This window comes from Schistocerca cancellata, chromosome 5 (genome assembly GCF_023864275.1).
Source record: "Schistocerca cancellata isolate TAMUIC-IGC-003103 chromosome 5, iqSchCanc2.1, whole genome shotgun sequence".
Classification (NCBI taxonomy): domain Eukaryota; kingdom Metazoa; phylum Arthropoda; class Insecta; order Orthoptera; family Acrididae; genus Schistocerca; species Schistocerca cancellata.
The window spans coordinates 247,894,482-247,919,316 of record NC_064630.1 but is presented as its reverse complement, the minus strand read 5'-3'; the positions used below and the strand labels follow the sequence as shown (position 1 = coordinate 247,919,316).

Sequence of the window (24,835 nt, the reverse complement as noted above, 5' to 3'; positions counted from 1 at the left end):
AATGAATCTATTTAGGAACCGATGAAAATCAACAACGAAATAAGGGGAAACATAGAGATCTGAGGCTACACGTAACTAACGCTAACACGAAAGTCACGTGACAACATTATCCTCGCGGAAGCATAGCTGAAACCACTGACGATGAACCTAAGAATTACAATTTTATCTGACAAAGAACATTTCATTTAAGAAAGAGTTTCATATGGAATAATGTGAAGTTCTGTTTCTGCGCGTTTCCCACGATTATTGTGCTCTGGAGAGTTGTATGAAACCAGCTGTAACGTGGAAATTAAACGTTCCAGTCCAGCGTCCCTACAAAACACACTGCCTGGCAAAAAACAGTTAAGCACCCAGAAGACATGCTCGGGTGACAATGTAGATTCGTACACGTAAACATCATCGGCGGGTATGTAAATGATTAGAGCTGCGACTCTCTTTGACAGAGTGAATGGCCACCAGATCGTATTAGTGTTGTTCATGTTTAGTGTTTTTACCAGGTGCTGTAGAATATACGAAGACATGAACAGCGTCAGATATTAAGTGATCACCGTGTATTTGTTGTGTTCAGCTTTACAAAATGTTGTAAATTTAGGGTACATGTGATATAAGAAACGGTGTATATTACAGTATGAAATGTCAGAATGAAATTAGCAAATAAAAAACACACACCAACCCAGGATTGAACCCTCGAACTCCTGCATGCTAACCCAAAACTCTATCCACTGCGCCAACTGTTCAGCACGGTCAGAATATGCAGTCAGAGGTAGTTACCATACGTGTTGCTACAGTGTTGCCAGATTGCCACTCTTTAATGTCATTTTTCTGTCGGATATACACGCCAGACGAAATTTATGAGAGACATTTGTTTATCGCTGACATGTGAGGAGTAGCGCTGCGAAGCGCGAGTGCGCGAATTTCGCTTCACCCTCTATATTTAAATTGACAATAAAATATTCTTTGTTATGTCCTGTGAGAACTGTTTCAAAAGCTGCCGATAGAGAATTGAATATTGGTGCAAATCCTAAGTACCATTTGGACAGAAAAGGAGAGCAGTTTACAAGAACCAGAGTATGTATTATAGCCACAGGTATAAATACGCCGGTATTCAGGCACATACACATAGGAGGTACATAGTGTAAGGCATTTAGAGGGTGAGCGTTTCATATTCTGCAGAGTAGCACGTGAGGATACTGTCAGTTAATTGAGCTTTTGCTCTTCCCCTGGAATTCTAACTACCAAGAGCATTAGATTAACAGCGCAGAGAGCTACATCTTGAAATTGGCACTGTTGGTAAGTTCGCACAGTAGCTTATGCGTTCATACGTCGTTGGATGTAGCGAGGTTTGGAGGCTGTTTGGGATATGACGACCAAGAGCCTGAAGATTACGTGCAAGGACTTTTATATGGTACCTATTCCGAGGGCATTGTAGAAATACATGGTGTGGATATTCCTCCTCTCAGCAAACACAGACGGGTGGCGCTTGGAGGGAGCCGATAGAGGTGTTTGTTAAACTTCCAATGATTAGATTTCAGCTGGGCTATAATTGTTGTGGAGCTCCTCGATGTTTGTGCCTCATTGTATCATGGTAAAACTCGAATCGTAGGATGAACTAAGGCGTAGTGACTGCCTTTGATTTTAAATGTCCGCGACCATTCCTCTTGCCAGTCCGAGAACAACCGCTTTCTGAACATGGGTATCACATCTGCGAGAGGGAATTTATCATATTTAATAGCTTCATGTAGTGATACCTGCTCTCCTAGGGCATCAGCTTGTTCATTGGCAGGTATCCCATAGTGACCTTTCGTCTTTAGATGGGTTGATATGCCCCTAGTAGATTTGTCACTCAGGTCACAACCAGTGACTTCTTTTCCTTTCGTTCTGTCTGTTTCTTCGTCATATTTCTTCAGCTTTTCCGTGCGGGTGTCGCATAACACAAGTTGTACGTAGGTTGTTTATGTGTTTGTATGTTGGCAGCGCTACGTAGCGGTCTGCATTAATAACTCTGACAGCGCTGTGCGCACTGTGTAAGAGTCTACGTGGCTGGTCGGACTTGCAGTTGGAAGTTGGAGATAGCAGTTGGAGGTGAACAGCCAGCAGTGATGGAAGTTAGATGTGAGTAGTTAGCATTGATGGAGGTTAGAGGTTTGAAGTGTCAGCTCATGCGGACGATCTAGACGTGTGTCCGTCATGGAAATGTAATTTGTCGATGATTATATAATTTATGGAACTGGATGTCATGCACGATTATATGATTTTTGAACTGGTTATCACATTATTAAGGTAAATAAATTGTTTGCTTTGCAACAAAATCTTTCCTTTGCTAAACACATGCCTATTAGTAGTTAGAGCCTACAGTAGTTAGAATCTTTTATTTAGCTGGCTGTATTGGCATTTGCCGTATTGCGGTAGTTCGGGTAATGAAGATTTTTGTGAGGTAAGTGACTAATGTAATGTATAGGTTATAGTTAGGATTTCTTCTAACTGAGGGCCATTCTTTTGAGTCAATTTTAAAGCAGTCAGATCGCGTTATACTTGAATATTGTGAGTAATTAATGAATAGGAAAAGTTTGAGTTCTGTTTGTCTGGGCAAATTCTGTAGGTCACTGTTGAAATGATAAAGACTAGCAAAGTGACTCTTGCATTCAATCTCACTCAGCAGTTTCAGAAATAAATAACATAGAAGTTTCACCTTCCCAGCTATAGCAGACACAATCTGCTCTTATTGCTTCTCTGTTGACAACACAATACGCCCTTCCTCCTTTTATACTGGTAGGTGATCCTATCGTGACATCAAGTAGTCATTTCTGCATTACAGAGAGGTGTCTGGCTACTTTTGATAAGGTGGTGTATGTCTTAAATGGTAGCGACGATGCGACCACGTTTGGTGGCGCTGTTAGTCGATGCAAAAGTGTACTGCGAGCTATCGAAAGTGGCCACAATACTGCTTGTCTTACAGTTGGGAGAGAGAACATTTCTCAACGATACCAACCTCTGACGTGGGTAACCCACTGAAGTACGCCGTACATCACAAGAGACATAAAACAGTCTCGCGAGGGTAATGTTTCTGTCCCAGGTAGAGCCTGAATGAACAGAAATAAAGCCAGCAACAGGTTGAACTCTGCCTGCCTAACAGCTGTGTCAGCATAAGGCTGCTGAATGTGCGGAGGAGAGCTCCTGACGGGTGAAAGGAACAGAATGCCTGCATATCTGACAGTTCAATGCACCCTTCAGGCGAAGCTCTGAAACAGATTTAATGGAGCCCCTATGCTGCTAAGATCCAGACACAGGCTTTGCTCGTGATGGATGAGTTCTGCTGAAAGGGCTCGCCGATATCCGGTGGCCGAGGGAGGGAGGAGGGGGGGGGGGGAGTGGAGCTTTGAAAGCATAGGCAGCTGTATAAAGATCGGGCTCAGGAGATCTGGGAGGCAGGAGAAAAGGTCTTGAGGTGTTTAGAATGGCCCGTTAATCTATTTACAGGATACGAACTAAATTATAGAGCGGTACATTGACAGCGTTACCACTTTATCTGGCATTCATATAGACTGAGAAAATTTTTGACTCAGTTCGGAGAAAACTTGTAATGTCAGCTCTTGAATAGCGCATTATTAATTTTCCAAACCTAGTGTACTGGAGAATATTTATGTCAGTACTGCAGCTTCAATTACAGACCATCATCATTCAGTGAAAAATTAAAAATGAATAGGGATTTCAGACAAGGAGCTTCCATAATCACCAAAACTATTCTCAGCAATCTTAGAGGACTTTTTTTAGACTCTTAAACTACGAAAACAGAGAGGGGATACGTTTTCTATTTCGTGGTGTCTCTTATTTCAATATCTGCGGTTTCAGTGTTCGTGTGATGATTGAGAGCAGAAAATCTATTACGATTTTCCGTGGTGAAAACATTTCGGAAGTCCAAATTCAATATTAATGACTGAATAAATGGTTTGGGTCCACTTACCTTACGTGAGACCTTAATATTTTGGGTTTTCAGTCAGATAAATTGGCAAAATTTTTCTCTAAGTTTTATTTAACGCTTCGCACATTGCTGTCTTTACTTTCATTTTGGATTCGTTCAGCTTTTGTTTGTAAACTAGACTTTAACTACATCTGTGATGAAGCTGTCTTTGTTTTCATAGCAACTTTCTAATGTGGCCATTGAACCACTGGGGGTCTTTTCCACTCACTATAACCTTGCTCGGTACCTTCGGATATAACACATGTTGTATGATCCTTTTGAACTTCATCTTAAATAAACAAACAACATCTAGATCAAATTTTTATTATTAACCAACAACCGGTTTCAATCTGCGATGCAAATCATCTTCAGGTCTATGCTGGAACAAAAAGGCAATAACAAGAACGACTTGACAGAAGTGTGATATTACGAACATTTGTCCCACTTTTCGGCGCTAGGTACATGGGAGTTCATAATAGTTTTTTGCTATTTCTACTATCCATGAGACAGGTGTTCGTAAAATCACACTTCTGTAAAATCATTATTGTTATTGTCTTTTTGTTCCAAACTAGACCTGAAGATGATCTGCAGCGCAGACTGAAACCGGCTGTCGGTAAATAAATAAAAGGTTATGGTCCATATGGTGTTTATTACAACAAAAGGGTCACTGTTCGTCAGACATGGCGTCAGTTATGATGAACTTTATCTGTTCGCGATCCGCACCATCACTTAATATTTTATGTTGGCTGCTCCGCAGTCTGTTTGCTGTCACTCTTGATAAGCAAAGAATTTCCCTGTCATTCCTAACAAACCTTGTAACACTCGTAGCCATTGATGTTACAACAGCCTTACAGTCACTCTTTCCTTCCTCTAACTTAATTCGTTTGAAACGTTCAAGTCTGTTAGTTAATGTAGGTGGTCTAAGACCTTGTCTCACGAGTCGGTTCTCAATGTGCTTGAAGTAACTGTCAGAACAACAAACGTTCAGGAAGAATCAGTGTCTCTGTCGTCAGTTTTAATCAAATGATTCTTCCGTTGTATAGGGGGCAAACTAATATCTCCGTTTTGCAAAAGCATTATCTGGAAACTTACTATTGATACTATCGAAAATTTCTCTGAACGCTCCGCCACTTCAGCTCCCGAGTCAAGCGGGCTATAATAGCCTCTGATCACCAAGTTTGACCCACCTATGATACTATTCACTTGCTAATACGTATTACTACATCCACTCGTATTCAAACTAGATCGGTCGACCACAGGTCCAGTACTGCAAATGGCGATCCGTGCTTCCACACCATGTGCGATGCTAGCTGTCTTCACCAGTTCAGCCAGCCGCACAAAGGAACCGCGGATGACCTCGAAACCCAAGTGTCAGGCGTCATTCGTCGCGACATCAGCCACAAATGGCAACCTGTCAGACACAGTGCGTTCACTAGCTGCCGGTAGAGCTCTCCCCTCTCAGACGAGACGTCCCAGCAAGCAAATCAAGTGGACACTAGCACTCTTTCCGACCTACGTTGTAATTCCCTCAAGGGGAGGGGTGGGGCTCCGTTACCCACCGGTGTCCCGGGTTCGATTCCCGGCGGGGTCGGGGATTTTCACCGGCCTCGAGATCACTGGGTGTTTGTGTTGTCCTTATCGTTACACCATCATTTATGAAAGTGGCGTGACTGGACTGAGTAAAGGTTGGGAATTTATATGGGCGCTGATAACCGCGCAGTTGAGCGCTCCACAATCCGAAACATCATCATCATCATCGTCATCTGTTACCCACCTATCGTTTGTCTTTCAAATGCCCAGCATACTTATTTTCTCCACTCGACGAGACTTGTCAGTAAAATTCGCCACTGGCCCAACATATTACGCCCCTCGTACTGGCACAGATGTATCAACATTTGTAACACCTGGCAGCTGTTGTTAAGTCGTAAAACGGCAGATCCCGTATTCGCACTCCGTCCAGAGTTTCTCGAACCCACCATTGTCCGCCACTGGCCTTCAACTGGGGGTAGACCGGTCAGATGTTGCGCTTGGGAAGACTCGGTGGCAACTGAGTTCCCACGAGATTCCAACGGCATCAGAGGTGTCGGAACTCTTACCATAGGTGCATCAACGCCGCCTGAACCTGTTCCCGTTGTAGCTTCTCGCTGTTTCTGGAGAGGAACTTAACTTGTGTCCACACACAACAGGCGGGGTTCCTATGGTTTTTCTGCTATATGTCATCATGAAAAGGGTCAACTTGTAATGCTATTATGCATTGATATCAGCTGTTAGAGGCAGTTGTGGGGTTGGTGCCGGGTGGGGGGAGGGGGGCTATAGCCTGTACTTCACCCTCATAAGGAGTTCTACTAGCATAGGGGTTGCATGTCACTCGATCAACAGTGGCTTCCTGCAGACCGACACATAAAGGACACGAAGTACAAATCGACATCGAGAGAGAGGCCCTGTCATATGGCGCTCGCGTTGTATATGCTGAAATTAAATGTAAATAATACGGCTTCTTTAGTGGGCATCGTTCTACTGCAGTGTCACACATGACGAATAAATAGGAAAACAGTAGAACGTCTGTGTAGGGCCATGCTTTTACCTACAATTGTCACTTCGCTGAATTTGTATAAGGCTGCGTGACATCGTGCAGACACAGCCAGATCGACACAGTAGCTGTGTATCTCTAACAAAGACGACATTTGTCCTCACGTCGGTGGCGATTAAAACGATTTCGCCCCTAGGTGGGCTCGAACCACCAACCTTTCGGTTAACAGCCGAACGCGCTAGCCGATTGCGCCACGGAGGCCTTTTTTTTTTTTTTTTTTTTTTTTTTTGTTAAATCTCATTTTGTTTGCTTTTGTTTGTTGCATCTGCTCGCGGCGGACATCGTAAGAGATCCGTTTAAGTTCGTTGTTGATCGATTAACTCAGTTTTTTCATTACAGAGGGCAGCTAACCTTCTGACCGAGCACGCTGAGCAACCGTGCCGGCTAACTTAGTAGAGGCCTTGACGTTTGCCCACTTCTGCTCTGTTTATCAATGCAACTCGTATACCTTCTGCAGGTATCTCGCCGAATGGTAGCATCTGCTTACGCCTCTTCACATGGATGAAGTGCATGCACACTGTAGCGAGCCTCATAAACGTTTTGATCGGCTCTCGAGGTGTGCACGGATAGTAGCAGTGGTTAAGGCGACCACTATCAATAAGCGGGAAAACGTGGTTTGAGTCCCGGTCTACGATAAATTTTCATGTATCGCAGACAGCTGATATCAATGCATAATCGCAGAATGCGAATATGTTTCGTAATGACGTGAAATCAATGTACTGCGAAGTTGAAGAGGGTGTAAATTTACTCTACTAAAGATTCCGACACGCACGGACTGTGGGCAAGGCAAATGAAAACTAACTTTGCTCACTTCATCAGACAAGAAAATAGTCATTCCCAAGGGACATTAAACTGATAAAACCACCTCTAGCCTTGATAATGGCCCCAACTCGGCTAGGAAGATAGTCCACAAGGATGTTCACGTATGACATATCCAGCTGAAGCCGCTCATTCGCGGTTAGATTATGAAGAGATACCAGACAGCGGGAGTGTTGATTGTTGAGGTTCAATCGCTGTTCCAAATAGCTGTATATTTTTCTATGGGATTAAGATTGGATGATTTATCGAGTCAGTCGGGTTCCGCTAGTTTGTCTGAGTGTTCTTGCAACCAGGAACGTACGCGTACAGCCCTGTGAAGGCGGCTGTTGTCATCTTGGAAGGCGGATGCGTACTTGGTCACAGTGAATGGTTCGTACTCACACTAACCAGAATGAGTAGGCCCGAGTAATGCTACTGAAAATACCCTCACTTCACAGAAACAACTGCGGTCTGAAATACACCTTGCACTCTGGCTTAAGTGGAGGTTCTGGTCGAGAGACACGAAAAACGGGTGAAGTTTAGAAATTTTTCATATAAGGGCTGTTTTTATTAAAATGGGGCTTTACCATTTTCTTATACACACACTGAGGTGGATGCCTCCTGATATCGTGGGGAACTCCTTTTGCCCGGCATAGTGCAATAAAATCGACGTGGAAGAGTCGTTGGTAGCCCCCTGCAGAAATATTAACCCGTGCTGCCTCTGGGATTCATGTCTGTCGATCTGGGTGGCCAAATCATTCTCTCGAATTGTCCACAATGTTCTGACATGGCACATTTCCATCGTTGTTTGAAGTCCATGAAGGGCTTCAAATGGTCTCCAAGTCGCCCAACTTAACCATTTCCAGTCAACAAGCGGCTCAGATGGACCAGAGGATCCAGTCCATTCCACGTAAACACAGCCTACACCGTAATGGAGCCACTGCCATCTTGCACAGTGCCTTGTTGATAAACTGGGACCATGGCGTCGTGGGTTCTGCCCCTCGCTCGAACCCTACCGTCAGTTCTTACCATCTGAAATTGGAACTCATATGGCCAGGTCGTGGTCTTCCAGTGGGCTAAGGCCCAACCAACACGGTTACGAGTCCAAGAGAGGAGCTGCAGGCGATGTCGTGCTGTTAGCAAAGGCACTCGCGTCGGTCGTCTGCTGCCATAGCCCATTAATGCCAAATACGTTCACCATACGTCCCACATTGATTTCTGCGGTTATTTTCCACAGCGTTCCTTTTCTGTTAGCACAGACAACAGTACGCAAACGCCGATGTTCTCGGTCGTTAACTGAAGGCCGTGGTGAGAGGTAACGCCTGAAACTGATATTCCGCGCACTCTGGACATTGTATATCTCGGAATATTAAATTATCTAACGATATCAGGAATGGAACGTCCCAGGTATCTCCAACTCCCATTCCGCGTTTTAACTGTGTTAATTCCCGTCGTGCGGTCATAATCATTTAGGAAACCTTTTCACACGAATCACCATTGTACAAATGACAACTCCGCCTGCATTCACTGGCAGTAGAAGCTGCCTGGTTTGAAACTGATTGTCGTTACAAACAATCCTGCCAGAGGAACGTCTGCAACTCAGCATTATACAGGGCTATTCAAAAAGAAGGAACAGATTTTAAACATTTATTGCTTAGAAGCTACAAAAGACAGAAACACAATTTCAACGTTCCTGGAAAGAGAACAGTTCAAACAAATTCTTATGCATTCAATGTGAGCACCACGTGGTGCACGATAAATATCAAAACGGCGGCTGATTTCCTCCCACACACTAAGCAGCTGGACTCTCGTTATCGAATTCACATCTTCAACAATGCGATGTCGCAGACTTTCAAGAGTGTCAGGGATAGGGGAGATGAAAAACATGTCTTTTTAGCGTTACCCCACAGGTAAAAGTGACACGATTTGAGGTATGGGACGTTGGACTGGAAGAGGAGGAGCAGAAGATGAACTTCGTCGCCGGTGGCCTCCCAAGTGTCCAGACCTCGCATCTTGCGACTTTTGTCTGTAGAGTAACGTAAAAGATCGCGTTTTTATCCCCCATATGCCTGACACTCGTTCAAGTCTGCGAAATCGCGTTGTTGAAGCTGTGAATTGGATAACAAGAGACCAGTTGCTTCCTGTGTGGGAGGAAATGAGCCACCGTTTTGGTATTTATCGTATAACACATGGTGCTCACATTGAATGTATAAGAATTTGAACCGTTCTTTTTCCAGGAACATTGGAATTGTGTTTCTCCCTTTTGTCGTGTGGAAGCAATTTGAAACCTGTCCCTTCTTTTTGAATAGCCCTGTGATAGAGATTGTTATGGCCGAGCGGTTCTAGGCGCTTCAGTCTGGAACCGCGCGACCGCTACGGTCGCAGGTTCGAATCCTGCCTCGGGCATGGATGTGTGTGATGTCCTTAGGTTAGTTAGGTTTAAGTAGTTCTAAGTTCTAGGGGAATGAGGACCTCAGATGTTAAGTCCCATAGTGCTCAGAGCCCTTTGAACCATTTTTTGTGATAGAGATTGAAAATACCGCTTCAGTTGCAAGTTTTTCTTTCTTTGCAATTCTTGGACCACGACTGTTTTCGGGCTATTATATGCCCATCATCAGGTATGATACTTAAAATATACAATGACCGAAGCTAGTAATAATTTTATACGCAGTAGTAGACATGAGAAAACAAAAAAGTACCAAATAACATTTTTAGAAAACAGCGGTCGATCTAGGTACGGTAAAATAAGTCAATGCCAAAACGACAAGCAAGTTATGTATGTAAATCACTGATTCAAACTGTGAACGGCCAGGGTAGTTGGTCCCATGTTGTTCTTCCCGTCAATAGATGGCAGTACTTTTCCCAATCGCCCGCATCTCGTGGTCGTGCGGTAGCGTTCTCGCTTCCCACGCCCGGGTTCCCGGGTTCGATTCCCGGCGGGGTCAAGGATTTTCTCTGCCTCGTGATGGCTGGGTGTTGTGTGCTGTCCTTAGGTTAGTTAGGTTTAAATAGTTCTAAGTTCTAGGGGACTTATGAGCACAGCAGTTGAGTCCCATAGTGCTCAGAGCCATTTGAACCATTTGAACTTTTCCCAATCCGGTTTACCAGTTTGCTTCCTCCTTCGTGTACGCTACCCCGTGCTCTGCGCTCGCTGGTGGTACACCGCGCTCTACAGGGTGAAAAGTATTTAAACCGACAAACTCTGGGAGGTTGTAGGGGACATCAAAACAAATATTTTTCCCTAATGTCATTTTTTCCTATGAGGAATATTTAAACTGGTAGAAGAAGATTTCTCTGGCTGCAAATTAATTAAACCAACAAACACTTTTTCATTTTTTTATGACCAAGAGACAACACCTTAACACAACCTAATTTCAATTACAGTAGATTTTCAAAAATGCCTCCATTGAGACGTAAACAAAGGTTACACCGTCGGATCATGTTCTGTCTGACGCGGGCAAAAACCCCAGGAGTATCCTGAATTGTACCTGCTGCTGCTACTATCCGGGCAACCAGATCCTCTTCTGATGCAACAGGAGTTGCGTAAACAAGGTTGTGCATCTCTCCCCACACAAAAAAGTCCAGAGAGGTCATATCTGGTGATCGAGCACGCCATGGTGCAGGACCACCTCTGCCAATCCACGTTTCTGGGAACCGTCGGTCCAGGAATCGACGCACACGACGACTGAAATGTGCCGGCGTCCCGTCATGTTGGAACCACATGCGTTGTCTTGTAGGGAGCGGGACGTCTTCCAGCAATTTTGGCAATGCTCTGGCGAGAAAATTGTAATAGTGTCTGCCATTTAATGGCCTAGGTAGCAGATACGGCCCAATTAAACAGTCCCCAGCAACACCGACCCACACATTAACGAAGAACCGCATTTGATGAGCGCTAGTTACTGTGGCTTGTGGATTATCCTCACTCCAAACATGAGAATTGTGCGTGTTGAAGACTCCATAACGTCCGAACGTTGCTTCAGCGGTAAACAACACAGAGGTTGGAAATGTAGGATGCATTTCACACTGTCCCAGGTACCACTGCGAAAATTGTGCTCTGGGTGGATAATCAATTGATTCCAGGTTGTGGACACGCTGTAAGTGAAATGGACTTAACAATTGCTCTCGAAGGACTTTTCTTACATTGGACTGATTTGTCTCCATGTTACGTGCAATTGCACGTCCACATGCTGCAAGACAGCTTCCTCAAATTGCAGCGTTCTTACCGTGTGACGGCGTCCCTGTCCAGGTAATCTGCTAAATGACCCTGTCTCACGCAGACGTTGGTACACAGCAGCAAAGGTCGTATGATGCAGGATACGGCGATTAGGATATTGTTGTTGATAAACGTGCTGTGTAGCTCGTCCGTTGTGGTGCACTACGTAGTACGCACCAACCATTTCTGTGTACTCACCCCAGGTGAATCGCTCCATTAGTAAACAGAGACAATGCACTACTACACTGGTGGACAGCAGTTGCCTACAACTGAAGATCGTAATACGGCCTCTAACAACTGAAGAGCGTAATACGGCCTCCACCGGTTTAAATAATCCTCGTAGGAAAAAATGACATTAGGGAAAAATATTTGTTTTGATGTCCCCTACAACCTCCCTGAGTTTGTCGGTTTAAATACTTTTCACCCTGTATACTCTGCATCGCGCCACTTGGTGTCACAGCACAAAATGTAACTGTCCTGGTGTTCATTCCATACTTCTTTACCCAGGCAGCCACCCGCTGTATTAGCCGGCCGCTGTGGCCGAGCGGTTCTAGGTGCTTCAGTCCAGAACCGCGCTGCTGCAACGGACGCAGGTTCGAATCCTGCCTCGGTCATGGATGTGTGTGATGTCCTTAGCTTAGTTAGGTTTAAGTATTTCTAAGTCTCAGATGTTAAGTCCCATAGTGCTTAGAGCCATTTGACCCGCTGTATTGACTCTGAAACGGCACGAAATATCGATTTGTTTTCTTAACTTTTAATTCTCAGCACAAGCTTCCCTGTAACACTCTTACAAGCTTTTTCAGACTGTTTCTGCCCACCCTGTACAGTGACCAGTGTGCTTTGGCTAATATTTATTTCTGGCGATATTACAAAAATCAAATGCGCGAGCTTGCTCAAGGTGATTGGGAACAGATGGGACGCACACGGGCAGACAATCCAGCAAAGGGATAATTTTAGCCATAAGGGAGATTGACGGCGAGTAACCCACTTCAGCTGCTGCAGCGTCGGTTCGGTGAAAATGTAACTGCATAGACCGTGACCGCTTTGTACTGGCGACGCTTGATAAACTTCGTCTGCTCATCCAGAACCAATCAGGTTTTCCGGCAATAATTAATCGTGTATTGGGGCAAAACGCGGACTCGAATTGTAGCGGAATTAGTGCAGACGGGGACAACAACATAAATCAGTTGCTAAACCGGGTTCATTAGGCAGTGCGTCGCGTGTAACGTTTTTGCCTGAATAATCACATTACGTACAGGCCGGCGCGTTCGTGGAGGGCTGCGAGCTCGCAGAGTGCGAACAGCTGCAGGCGAGACCCGGACGCAGTTTCGCGCTGCGTCCCAGTTACCGAAAAGCTTCCAGTAAACAGGTTTCTCCGGATAAGTATGACAGTTCTGCCTGAAACGTGGCTTCTCGCATTTTGCTGTCGTTATTTCCTTCAGATGATTACTCAGTTTAAATACGATGGCGAGCTGCAGATGCACTGCCTCCGGATTTTTAAGCCTTTGAAATAAGACAGATGTTATTACCATTCTAAATATTTATTTTTCATGTTGTAACACGCCCGGGGGTACTAATGGGGGTGGGGTTACTGTAAACTGTTTGTCGTTTCGACCGTGCGCCCTATCCACACCACGTAGCTGATAATGCCGCGGCGGTCGTACTGTTGTGCTCCACACCGCTGCTGGCTTGCCTGAAATTATCTATCGAATTATGCAAGCGGGTTTAGGGGAGCCACTCAACGTTAAACACAACACTGTCCGACGTCTGTTACGAACAACTATACTCTGTCGCGATTAAAGGAAGCCGGCCGGAGTGACCGAGCGGTTCTAGGCGCTACAGTCTGGAACTGAGCGACCGCTACGGTCGCAGATTCGAATCCTGCCTCGGGCGTGGATGTGTGTGATGTCCTTAGGCTAGTTAGGTTTAAGTAGTTCTAAGTTCTATGGGAGTGATGACCTCAGAAGTTAAATCCCACAGTGCTCAGAGCCATTTGAACCATTTTATTAAAGGAAAATCGCAGGTTGCACTATTTACATTCTAATTCAGAAGTGTTATCTCAATTAATGGATGATTAACAGTCCACAATATCATTCTGACGAGCGTACGTGTAACCGACACGCCGCGGGTGATTGTTGTTGATGCGGAAGCCGAATGAGCGCACGAAAGTTCAAAATGGTTCAAATGGCTCTGAACACTAAGGGACTTAACATCTATGGTCATCAGTCCCCTAGAACTTAGAACTACTTAAACCTAACTAACCTAAGGACATCACACAACACCCAGTGATCACGAGGCATAGAAAATCCCTGACCCCGCCGGGAATCGAACCCGGGAAACCGGGCGCGGGAAGCGAGAACGCTACCGCACGACCACGAGCTGCGGATGCGCACGAATGTTCTTACGCTCGTCACGCATACACAGATATTTGGTACCAGTCCTCCTTGACACTAGTAATGTTATTTTCACACTGTTCGTAAAGTTAGTTTTTCAGTTCTCAGTTCTCACTTGTACGAGCGTGCGCGTAGCCATCGCGGCGCGGCTGATCGTTGATAATGCGGAAACGCGATGACCGAACGCACGTCCTCACGCTCGCTACAAATCACTGGCTCCTGACTGCACTCTTTTGTGGTAACTAATTTTTCTCTGATTACATTAGTTCATTCTGGAAGACCGAACACGGCGCGGATGATTGATACTGAACGGTACAACACGCAACGAGAGGATACACAAATAGGTTATCAGCAGCACTGCTCATTTTTAAATTACTTCTTGACGCACTTTCCTCTGAATCGTTTGTATATTCCATCACTTTACTGTAACAGCACTTGTAGCAACACTTCAACTTCCATACTAACAATGCCTCTCACATGCAGACCTACACACAACATAACAGTTCCGTGTCCCGCACTCGACTCGACAGACGCGGCTGCCCGCAAAGATACTCCGCAACTAAGCCATCGATATGACAATACCCTTACAATGTCCACATGCTCACCTCCGACCAATCGGGATTTGAGGAGGAAATGCATCTGAAAGGAACCCAGGAAATTAGAGGGACCAAGATGGTTCAAATGGCTCTGAGCACTATGGGACTTAACATCTATGGTCATCAGTCCCCTAGAACTTAGAACTACTTAAACCTAACTAACCTAAGGACATCACACAACACCCAGTCATCACGAGGCAGAGAAAATCCCTGACCCCGCCGGGAATCGAACCAGGGAACCCGGGCGTGGGAAGCGAGAACGCTACCGCACGACCACGAGCTGCGGACAGGGACCAAGAGAGCTGTATTAAGATCAAGTAATATCAATGCCCAACGCATTCGTATACAATTATGCCGGCTGTTAATCTGCATGGTAAATTGGATGGAAAGTTATTTATTGTGCTGTGAGAAGTTGTAGATGCTCCGTCCCCTACTATGCTGTCTCGTGTGCGTGATCTTGCTAGGGCTGTAGGGAATATTTAGGTCACAGAACCAAGAATGAGAAAATGGGCGTAAGAGAACTACAATAACTGGTCAAAAAATTTGCTTTCACTTGATTCCTGGTGTGCATATAAAAATCATACTCCTTTAGAGAAAACCATTCCTTATGAAAATTGTGAGACATTTCTGTTCATATCACCTGGAACCACTGGACAAATCCAGCCTCTGGGTGTTGATTTTTTCCGTTCCTATAAAGACTATCTCGCATTCGGTTGCATCTCATCACGTTGCACGAGTTTTCATCACTCCGTTACAACAACATGATTCAAAATGCATTCTTTAATAGTGGATACCTAGCTGAACATCCTGCATGGTTTGTAGCTCACAAGTTGACTTTCGATCTTGACAGTGCGAATCTTTGTGATCACTGTGACAGACCATTTTCCATTCGGTTTTCATGGTGCAAGATAAAGGTTTGCTTTGAACATTTCGTCAATGTCAACGATGCCCATTTTGTGAGATGTAATACGTACATCCCATAGAACGTCTCTGCAGTCGCCGGATACTCATTTTCTGTTGACCTCCTGATGCACATGGTGAGACATTAACAGCTAAAATTTCTTCTGTCATAAGTGCTAACATAACACTTTCAAATGAGCGTTATTAAAAATCAGGCATAATATTTTAATTGATTACTTCTTTACTACTAACACTATTTGCGACATACTTTGCAACTGTGCTCACACGTACCACTGAATGTACTTGCAAAAATGTATCATTGTGCGACACATAGTCGGAGGACATGTCGTCACAGGTGTCGAGCTGTGTGAAAACAAAACTGCAGGGCGAAATTAGCTAGAGATAAAGGTGACATACGTGTCCAAATACGTGTTAAATATGTTAAGCACGTGTGAAATATATTTTGCCACGGGTGAAAGGGCCTTCCTAAACTCCTGGATCGATTTATACCAAACTTGGTACACGTATTCCTGTATTCCGGTGATGAAATACTGAGGGTGTAAGAATCAACACCCTTCTAGTTAGGTGGGGGTGATAACGTGAAGAGAGAAGAACTAGGATAAGTGTACAGACAGAGAGGCAGAAGGAAGAGATGGACACAGATAGGGGTGAGGAAGAAATGGACAGAGAGGAAGGAGGAAATGGACACACAGAAAGGAAGAAGGAGTTGAACTAATAGAAGACTGGAGTAAATACATATCCGGGCAGACTGCTACGGTCGCAGGTTCGAATCCTGCTTCGGGTATGGATGTGTGTGATGTCCTTAGGTTAGTTAGGTTTAAGTAGTTACAAGTTCTAGGGGACTTATGATCTCAGCTGTTTAGTCCCGTACTGCTCAGAGCCATTTGAACCATATCCGGGCAACGCCGTTATTCAGATAGTTGATAAATAAAGCAACTGGGGGCACTGTCGTCGACCGAAGTAGGCTAAGGACTGCCGAAGGCGAGCGACAGGAACCGCCTAGCTTTGCAGGGGGCGGTAGTCTCAGCTGACATCTAACCACGTCTCGAACCCGTGTCCCTCTCGCTAGATATAATTATGTTTGCAGAATTCGACAACAGTAACGTTAATCAGTGTTCATAATTTTGGTTTTCCGAAAGCAATAAACAAGATTTGCAGGCTTCCCGATTTTTAATGCTTTCGTAATACTAAACCATCCATTTCAGAGTCTATATCTACACATATAATCTGAAAGCCATTGCAGAGCGTAAGATACATAGTACCATTATATATTGTTGTAAATTTTCTGTCCTATTTCGTTCGCTTATTGAGCGAGGGAGAAACAATTGTCTGTCTGGTTCTGTATACACCGTTATTCTAATGATGCCTATTGTGGTGGTTCCTTTACTATCTGAAGGGCTTGAGTATATCTAAGGTCACTTCAGTCTATCGCTATTGTGGTGGCAGAGATATGAAATTCATGCATTTTAAAAGCAAATACAAAATGCAAAAGAGATATGAAATTCATGTATTTTAAAAGCAAATACAAAATGCAAAATTCCAATTTTTTTGCTTTTTGAAATACTTTTCTTCAAAAAGCACTTTCTGTTTTATTTGAAATACTTAAAATAGAGATATTTTGTATTCGTGAAATGCAAAATACTTCTCTGGATTTTTTATTTCATACTTCACAATTTTCATTCGTTTAATGAGCCAAGTGTTTAAGCAATAGTTGTTCCACGACGGATACAGCTGACTGAAGAAGTGCCGAATATATACCTGTCACGTGAATCTAACCGAGACTGTAATTATTAGAAAAGGTAGTAAGTTTTGAGCACACATTACACGTTTACCATTATTGTTTGTGTAATGTAAAATATACGAAAATCATCTGATAACGCGAAATGACATGAATGAAGGAGGGAGCGAAGTTATACACATTACATTTAATAGCTTCAAGAGATATTTATAACGCCAGATCTCAAAGTAATTTAAACAAAAAAAAATTATGCTGCACCCATGTCAAAATGTCATGCACTTTGGAATCTGTGTTCAACGTCTCCTAAAGCTTGTGAAACTATTTAGAATCAACTGGAAAATCCTCTACTTATCCCTGTCCAACATGATGCAACTCACACTACAGTTCTATGCACGATCTACTCATAGTCAAGGATATTCTAAATGAAACTTTAAGCAAACTCGAATTAGCAGTTTTTAAAACAATTTAAATACAATTTCTTCTTGAATATACAAGTTGTTCAAAACCTACTGCTGACAGCATCAGAAGTTCAGAAGGGAACAAAGATACATACAATGAATGCTTTCTACCAGGACTAATAAGGATGCTGAGCATTTTGCAAATTGATAAATGTATGCAGGGGGTGTGCTGATAGAAGTTATTCAAGACAGTCTTCATAGTGTTTTGAGAGATTCTATAAATTGGGGGAACTGAGGGGAAAGGATGGCTTATTAGCATCCATATCTTATCGTTTTTTTTTTGTTTTTTTGTTTTTTTTTTTTTAAACTGAAATGTGTACCGGACGCTAGCAGAGATTGCGTTAAAGAACTGTTTTTTCAGAAATATGGAAAATGAAACAAGAAGAAGATTCTGATAAAAATAAGGTTGAATCTCAGCTGACATATAACCACGTCTAGAATCCGCGTCCCTCTCGCTAGATATAATTATGGTTGCAGAATTCGACAACAGTAACGTTAATCAGTGTTCATAATTTTGGTTTTCCGAAAGCAATAAACAAGATTTGCAGGCTTCCCGATTTTTAATGCTTTCGTAATACTAAACCATCCATTTTAGAGTCTGCATCTACACATATAATCTGAAAGCCATTGCAGAGCGTAAGATACATAGTACCATTATATATTGTTATAAATTTTCTGTCCTATTTCTTTCGCTTATTGAGCGAGGGAGAAACGATTGTCTGTCTGGTTCTGTATACACCGTTATTCTGATTATGCCAATTGTGGTGGTTCCTTTACTATCTGAAGGGCTTGAGTATATTTCAGGGCACTTCAGCCTATCCCTACTGTGGTGGCAAAGATATGAAATTCATGTTTGTTGAGCGCTTTGATTTTTCTGTAGCCAGTGATAGTGATGACACTACAATAGACTTGCAAATGCTACAATATTCAAAAGATAATGACAGTAGTTTGGATCCCTTGAACAGATATCGAACTGTGAAACATTTTTTCCTCAAATATAGTACATATTTACCAAGGTCTTCTCCTGCTGAACGACTATTTTCCTTTGGCGAAATAATAATGAAGCCACATAAGCGAAAGATGAAAGATGAAATATTTGAAGAATTACTGGTGTTAATATCATTGAAATAAATGCCATGTAAAATGTTCACTAATTAGAGGTGTTTTATTTCGATAAATGTGTTTTGAAAATAAATATTTTTCACTTTGTATTTAAGTATATTTTGAATTTAAATACTATTATAAACTATTTTGCAAAATCTTTTTTTTGTGGTGGTTCCTTTATTATATGAAGGACGAGTATATTTAGAGTCCTTTCAACCTATATCTATTGTGGTGGCTCCATTATTACATGAAAGACTGAGTTTATGTGGAGGTGCTTCAACTTTCAGTTCCCGAACGTAGTAGTAAAAAAATTATCTCGGGTGAACCAGCACTTTAAGGGGCCTGAAATAAAAAAACATGGGAATATTACTCAAACAGGTTAAAAAACATGACTATGGCCATATAATACGAATCTGACAACGTAAAGAATCATCAAGTTACGCTTTACAGGCATGACTTAACTCCAAAGTGCACTGCCTCTCAAAACTTACACTGGTTTGTCGTTCCTGGAACAAAATCTGCATACTGTATTCAAGTCAAAATGAGATAACCTCCCTTCCATTTCGTCTCCTTTATAAAGAAAACGACGAACTATTGAGAGCAGGTATTACATATTCTGCAAAGAATAATACAATCACTGCGCCACTTAGGAATCGCTTGGTGACTGTCGTTTGGAGGGAATCAGTTAATATTAGCTCCGGTAGACCTGCCTTGGTTTTAAACTATAAAGATATCAGTCAGGAATGAATACAAAGACTGACGAGTATATTTTATAACATTCTTCACGTTTTGGACACGGTAAAAATGAGTTGTGCGCTAGCGCCTCAATCGCTTTCCCATTCGTCATTCACGTTCTTATTTCCCCGAAGCTGAGTGCTGGGTATCAGATCGAAAACTATATGACGATGATGTGAAAGAAATTTTCGAAAATGATTAATAAAGAGATTTTTTCCCACTTGCCGCCCTTCTCCCATCACCCATCACCCATCACTCATCAAATGTTTGTAATATACGGGGCAGGCCAATGAAAACGAAACACAGACAAAAAAAGTAAGTAAGCTGTTTATTACTTCAAAAATAATCGCCATAGCTGTTAATACATTTGTCCCACAGTGAGACAAGACTGTTAGGACTCCCATAGAAAACTGTTTGCGGCTGTCTAACGAACCACGACAGTAACCAGTTGTGTACCTCTTCGACCGAAGCAAATCGACAGCCATTAGCGTCTTTCTTCACGGCTCCAAAGACGTAGGAAGAGATTGAGACTATATGAAGGGTTTGCAAAACTTCTGCAGCCTAATCGAAATAAACTTGGCAAAATCTGGGCAGACATTATTCTGCAACAGGAAGATGCTCTCTGTCAACATACCTGGACCTTTGGACTTGAAGGCGCGCGTCAACTTTTGTAAAATGCCCACGTACCGCTGTGCGTTAATTGTGGAGCCGTGTTCCAGAAGGTCAGTTAACAGCGAGCGCTTGAAGTCAAACGAAAAGGTCATCATGACTTTCCCAGACTGGCGTGCCTGTTGTTTCGACGGCGCTGCAGAAGTTTCGGTGGGAGGCGATGGCAGTCTTGTCTCATAGTTGTGTTGTGGACTGGCAAGACAGCCAATCCACAGTGACGGGTAGCCGAAAGGCACACGTTAAAGCTCACGCAGACTGGCGTGAGGTCTGGAACAGTGTAAAGTAGTTAATATAGCAAATAAAGTAGGTAGTTGATGTAATACTTAACTTTATTCTATAATTGGTGTAAATCTCTCTTGACTGTACATGCTTCAATATCTCAATATTAACTGGTAATGGCGCCTTGCTAGGTCGTAGCAAATGACCTAGCTGAAGGCTATGCCAACTATCGTCTCGGCAAATGAGAGCGTAGTTGTCAGTGTAGCATCGCTAGCAAAGTCGGCTGTACAACTGGGACGAGTGCTAGGACGTCTCACTAGACCTGCCGTGTGGCGGCGCTCGGTCTGCAATCACTGACAGTGGCGACACGCGGGTCCGACGTATACTAGCGGACCGCGGCCGATTTAAAGCTACCACCTAGCAAGTGTGGTGTCTGGCGGTGACACCACAAGTAGGATAAATGTATTAACAGTTATGGCGATTACTTTTCAAATAATAAACGTTCTCTTACTTTTTTCCACCTGCCTATTTTTCATTTCGCCGCCCCTTGTACGATGTCTATTCGTTTGTTAAGGTCCGATCGGTCGCGAAATGGAAACCACCGAGAAAATCCGTTGAAGGTTTGCACACATGTGTTGAGCAGTGTCTCTAGTACGCGTGTCGACCGCGTCAAGTCGCTCTTTTCAGTTCTACGCTGCTTGCCACATTCAGCTCCCACGTTACAACGGTTGGAGAACATAACGAAAACTCCCTTGTACAAACAGCTCATTTGTGCACCATGTCTGGCGACTATTCTGCAACACGAGGACCTAGTCTTTTGTTTTCATCCAGTCTATAACATAATGTTACTTAAAATCCGTCTTGATTGCAAAAAATTTTATTATTATTATTTTATTATTTTTATTATTTTGCAATCAAGACGGATTTTAAGTAACATTATAAAATCACTGATTGCTGTTATCCCATAAGACATTATGTCTGTTTTTGCAAAGTCTATAACATGTTTACGATCTCCATACAATAACTCTGGGTAGTAGACCGTGTCTCAGTCGGTAGAGATAACTATGTTCGCAGAATTCAACAATACTATTTATAGCGTTAGTCAGTGTTCATGATTTCGTTTTTTCGAAAAACGGTAAACAGGGTTTGCTGGCTTCCCGATGTTTAACGCTTTCGTAATACTAACCCACCCGTTTCAGAATCTACTCTGCAAGCCACTGTAAGTGCATAATGGAAGATACTTCGTACCAATATTATAGATTGTCTCTCCTATTTCATTCGCGCATTGAGGGAGGAAAAAATGTCCATATGGTTTTACATGCTGTTATTCTGATGTCCCCATTGTGGTGATTCCTTTATAATATGAATATATTTAAGAGACTTCAGCCTATCCCTCTTGCGATGACTTCTTTATTATGTGGGGGACTGAGTGCATTTAAAGGCAATTCAGTCTATTCCTAATGTAATGGTTCCTTTATTATATTAAAGACTGAGTATATTTAAGGTATGCAGGTTCACTCTCTTCAGTTCAGAGCGCACATGACGACAAAAAGAAAATAGTGTCTTCCGGCGAGTATGAGTCCCTGCTGAGAAATTTCGCCTGATTTCGTGCAGCCCATATGAGTAACTATCATGCATTTCTTTTTTCATGTCAATTCTCGGCCGCTCCTTCAGGGGTAATGAAGACGATCCTGCATCGTTTCCGACGGCAAGTGTTTGTTATCTTCCATACAACCTAGACTTGACTCTCTGTGATCAGATAAATCGCTCGCCATGAAGACAATATTCCGACACAGACAATGAACTGCAGGCCAACGTAGACGGCAGGCGAAAAGCACAAGCCGCTGGCTTCTATGAAGAGGGTACTGGAACGTTGATGCAACGCTACAAGAAATTTCTAAGTCAGAACGGCAACTATGTAGAAAAGTAGCTGGAAGGTGCAGGTAACTGTTGCAAATAAAGCATTTTTTGTTTTAACTGTGGTCACCATTCCGCGTCCGATCGGATCTTATTAAACGAATAGCCCTATTACATTATCAAAGTTTTACATTTGGAGTCATGACAACACAAGTAAATTGTCCATATGTCAACAGCTTGGTTTCTCGACCTGTGTTTAGAGGATTCATTTCTGTTTCTGTGCAGTGCTACTCCCTCTAAGAGTATGGGAAACCTTAACGAAACTACATAACATACTGTTTAAAGAAATGTATTTTTAGCGAGAGCAGGCACCGCCTGTAGGCAGAACAGCGACTCTAAGAAATAAAATTGTGGAGCAGCCACAAATCGCGTATCATTTTCGTAATAGGACAAATGCTGGGGGGCACGAAATTAATTGCGACTTGTGGCTGGTACACAATTTTAATAAAAATAATGCAATATTGCGAAGAGAAAAAAAATTATTGAGCACGAACTGTATTTCTTGGGGGCTGGCTGTAGTAAGGTGTTGCATATGAAACGTAACTCTGGTACGTTTTGATTAATTTCATCCAAACTTGGCACTCATATGACACATAATCTCAAAAAAAGGTACTGTGGGAGTGCGCATAGGGTAGGAAATGGGGTGACATCTAAGCATAGCTCTGTAACGCCTGGAGAATAGAATTGATTTATGCGGGCGTCCTCAAAAGTAATACCACCTAATGTTTTTGTGTGAAAACTCTTAAAGTTTTTTTAAACAAAACAGACATTATTAATATTCTACACCTTTATTCTTCTTATCAACATATATATTTTTCAACACAGTCCCCCTGATGTTGAACACATCTCTGTCAACGGAGGCCAGTTGTTCGTTGATAGCGTCACTGAGGAATGTTTGATTTTGTTCACGGAGCTGCAACCTCTCCTCTGCTGGCCCCATTTCATCACAATCAGATTGAAGTCCTCGAAGGTGTTCTTTAAGTTTTGGGAACAGCTGAAAATCGGATGGGACCAAATCGGGACTGAATTGAGGATAATGGACGAGAAGTGAACCCAAGGAGTTGGATTGTTGCAAATGTCGTAGCGCTCATGCGTGGTCTTGCTTTGGCTTGCTGAAGGAGAGGTTGCCCATTGTACTGGATTACATAATGCTATTTCTTATGCACCATCGCAGTTACTAAACACCGCCAAGTGATACGCTACGATTCGGAGCCCGCTAGTGGCAGAGGGCTGCAAATAAGCGTAGATGTGGAGAATGAAAAAAGTAGAATGTTAATAACGTTTGTTTTATTTAAAAAGCATTAAGAGGTTCCACACAAAAATTTCTAAGGCATTACTTTCCTGCACGCCCTCGTATAAGTAATTGAAAGAACTGACATTTGTGTCGAATCCATAATTTTCTGGGTACCTAGATGGATTGGTAAGGGTTTCTGAGGATCTCGCAGTCCCTTGCGGAGTTTATGATGGTGCTTTTAGGCATGAATTCTAAATGCACACACTTAGAACATACTAGAACACTGTGAGCATGACGTTGCCTGCTGATGGCATAGTCTTGAACTTTATTGGCGTCTCAACCAAATTCCATCAAAAAAGTATTCTCGAAAATTATCAGCAATCACATACAAAAAGCTGATTTTTATCAAGCAAAGAAACGAGCTGGTTTTAGAAGCCTATCGACTGTTTACTAATAGTGAACGAAAATACGGAACGGAGCGGTGAATGTGAATTACTACTTTCTCTGGAGAGGATTATACTCAGCCTCAACAAATTATGTACTGCCAGCCGATGGTAGACAAGGCATTGATTGAACCTGTGTTAGTTCACTGAATACTACACAGGCCAACGGTACAGTATTCCACTTCTGTCAGAATAATGAGAAAAACGAAACTGAAGGAGATATACAGCAATGAATCAGTGAGGAAGAGTGAAGGCAGTACACGAGAACTACAGCAGCATTATCTTAGTAGTGTTACATAAACGTAGCATTTCATAACCTGTTAAAGGCCACTCAAAATAGTGGCAGAAACGTTGGCTCATCGTTTTACAGAATAATGCAGTCTACTACGCAGAATAGTTGCATATAAATTATAATGAATCTAATCTTGTCGGAACTACTCCTCAGTTATCGAACTTTACGGCACCACCTAAATTCTGTGCAGATTTAATCGTAAAATGATTTTCATACATAAGTTCGGTAATCCATGTTTGTGAATGTTATTAATTTTCCTGGTCGTTTGGCACAATTTTTACGTAAATATAATTTTTCATTTAAAAATCGAGATAATTTTTAAAATTCCTATCTTGTGTCATGAAAATTAGTTGACAAATGAGAAATAGCAAGTACTCTGAAAACAATCGTATATTAATTTTGCTGTTTTTGTCTTTCAGTGATCCTGTTTATGTTTTGTTTTACTATCGATTTGTAATCGATATCACCACATAACAAGAAGTTTCTAATTTTGTAACCTTTGTCATTTGTTGTTATTAATAGAAATCTTCAAATAAATAAATGTGTATAATCGGAAA

The 24,835-nt window shown here is 42.6% G+C and overlaps 1 protein-coding gene and 1 non-coding gene across 3 annotated transcripts in view; one reads left to right on the top strand and one right to left on the bottom strand.

Moving 5' to 3' along the window:
- LOC126187589 (protein cab-1) overlaps window positions 1–24,835 on the top strand; it is a 1,183,411-nt gene that overhangs the window by 663,444 nt on the left and 495,132 nt on the right. The window lies entirely within an intron of this gene.
- Trnan-guu (transfer RNA asparagine (anticodon GUU)) lies at window positions 6,676–6,749 on the bottom strand. Its single transcript has one exon. It is a non-coding gene; the product is annotated as a tRNA-Asn (tRNA).